This window comes from Nuphar pumila, chromosome 7 (assembly GCF_984573655.1).
Source record: "Nuphar pumila chromosome 7, dmNupPumi1.hap1.1, whole genome shotgun sequence".
Lineage (NCBI taxonomy): Eukaryota > Viridiplantae > Streptophyta > Magnoliopsida > Nymphaeales > Nymphaeaceae > Nuphar > Nuphar pumila.
Window position 1 is genome coordinate 10,638,918 of NC_143255.1, and position 2,665 is coordinate 10,641,582.

The following is a 2,665-nucleotide window of genomic DNA, read 5'->3' on the forward strand; positions in this document are numbered from 1 at the left end:
ATCTCTTTTTTGTTTGATGAGTAACTGAACAATTAATGTGGTTCGGCATGTTTTTTCCTGAACGAGATCCAAGGCTTGCTTGAGTGTCCATCTCTATGGGACAGACTAAACACATGACAGTATGTCATAGGCCCCACAGGAACAAAATGCAGGCCCCACTCTCAGAATGCTGTGATGTGATCGCCCAGTGTCATAAGCCAGCACTTGAGCCATCCTTGTATCCCTGCTTGTTTTTTCCTTCCTGGAGGACACGGATACCCCCGGACGCCAGACCCTGTAGTGGGTACACGGATGCCACACATCTCACCCTCCCCACCCCTCTCGCAAGGGATGTGTTGTATGCAGTGGTTGGATTGAGTACCTTTCCAAAGGTACCCCGTCCAATCATGAAAAGATCAGGTGCAATATGATTGCACAAATATTTGTGCATTAAGCACCTATATTTTTTTTCAGGGCCACTGATGCTCTAGATGAATGGCATCTAAGGTTTTCAAAATGAGCGGCTGAAAAAATAGTTCCTCCATGGTATTTGAGATGCCTGGATGAATCCGATGAACGGCATGTGAGCAAGCTTGGTCTGACCTGATACGCACTGTGCTTTAGCTGGTTGGCTAATTGGAAAGCTTAAATTCCATATTACTTTAGCACCAAGCAATTCTTAGGGAGAACTCGTTTGTTGGTATCAAATTATGTGCTCCTCCATCGAAAAATTGATGGCAAATCTTCTCATGAATATTCTCGGTTACCTTAGTAAAGAAGTTAGAAAAGAACAAGCATATGGCCAGGACTTCATAGAAAGGTTATCTAATATGTAAGCCACTGGCTTGAATTTAAAGCTAGTATAGACAACATGAGCAATACTCTCCAACAAGTTGATTACTGAGAATTGTCCTACCGAAGTATCAAACTAAAACTTGAAAAAAAAAAGGAAAAGGGAAAAATGGCATCCTAAATTCATTTGTCTATGCAATAACCAACCTAGAATAAAAATCTGGCTTCGGATTGGGAGACAGTTCGAGTATCATATCCTAGCTGACTCATATCAAAGCGATATATATGATTTTAACAATTTGGCCATTTAACTTGTTTGCATGATGCTTGACATAATGTGAGTCAAGAAATCCAAATTCAAGCTTTCAAAAAAGTTGAGTACAGTACATTTTACAGATCATGAAACAGAAAGGTCAGCTCTGTTGAATTGGCAACAACGATTGAACATTGCTTTGGGTGCAGCAAAGGGTCAGTATATGATTACCTTAACAACTTTATCTTTGTCTTTCACTTGATTTAATCTTCGTTTTCCTTCTCTTACCATGACATATTAATGGGTACTAATTTGGAATGCAGGGTTAGATTATTTGCATTCAGGATGCAAACCAGCAATCATTCATAGGGATGTCAAGTCCAGCAACATTCTCTTGAGTGGGAATTTTGATGCAAAGATAGCAGATTTTGGGATATCCAAGACAGTTATCTCCGAAGAAATGACACATATTACAACTGATCATATTGCCGGCACTCGTGGATACTTAGATCCTGAGTATGTCACTTTTCTCCCACAAACAAGATTAATTTGTTATGAATACTCTCTTAGATATGGGCAAGGATTGCTTGGGTAGCGTTCTGTTCTAGCATGAAAGGATTGTTGTTCTCAAAGTATCCAAAGCGTAGAAGCTTACATGATATCTGACAAAGAGTCCGTAAGGTAATTGCCAACATGGAAATTGGGTGACTCAAAGCAGCTCGAAAGCTGCTTCAAAGGCAGTGAATGCCATGTAAGCATTTTATTTAGCTGCAATTTTTGTTGACAAAATAAAAGACCAATTAGTGGTCATGTCAAGCAGCACATAAGCTGCTTGGTCTCGGTGTAAGTGAAGTTGTGCTAGCCACCGCAGCTTAGTGAGCTACTTGAGTCTTCATGGTATTGTAGGCTACTAAGTAACCAACCAAAGAATGGTAGAATTGATGAGAAGTGAAAATGGCTATAAATAAAATAAAGAAGAAAAGAGTACTCGGGCCAGACAATATACCTGTTCACTTTTGGATGTCAGTGAGAAATATTAGAATAACGTGGTTATCTAGATTGTTTAATAAAATTTTATTTATAGAAAAAAAGCTGAAAGAGCAAAGATGGAGTATGTTGATTCTTATATATAAGAATAAGGGTGATAATCAAAATTGTTCTAACTAAAGGGTTGTTAAACTTATGAGCCACACCATGAAACTGTGGGAGAGGATAATAGAACAAAGAAGAGAATCAAATGTATCATAGAATCAATTTGGCTTTATGCCAGAAAGGTCAACGATAGAAGTTATTTTCTTGTTAAGATAACTTATAAAAAGATTTAAAGAGAAGGGTAGAAATTTGCATATGGTTTTCATCTATGTCACATGGGTGCGGGTGCGACACGGGTGCAGCGCAATTTCAAAAAATTTGGACACGGGGACTCGGCTATATATATATATATATATATATATATATATATATATATATATATATATATATATATATATATATATATATATAAGACTCGGTCAAAGTTGTGCCCATTAGGGGACAGGTGATGAGCTGTGAACCCTGATTCAGGGTTTTTTTCCTTACAGGAGGAGGGGTTTTCCCTGGCGCGGGTCCAAAATGGACCAAAATGACCCTGGGTGCGTTGAC

At 38.5% G+C, this 2,665-nt stretch overlaps 1 long non-coding RNA gene across 1 annotated transcript; it reads left to right on the plus strand.

The window, feature by feature from the left end:
• The first annotated feature begins 1,141 nt into the window (after nucleotides 1–1,141).
• LOC149831115 (uncharacterized) lies at nucleotides 1,142–1,631 on the plus strand. Its single transcript, XR_016432986.1, has 2 exons — nucleotides 1,142–1,239; nucleotides 1,348–1,631. It is a non-coding gene; the product is annotated as an uncharacterized LOC149831115 (long non-coding RNA).
• The last annotated feature ends 1,034 nt before the right edge of the window (nucleotides 1,632–2,665 follow it).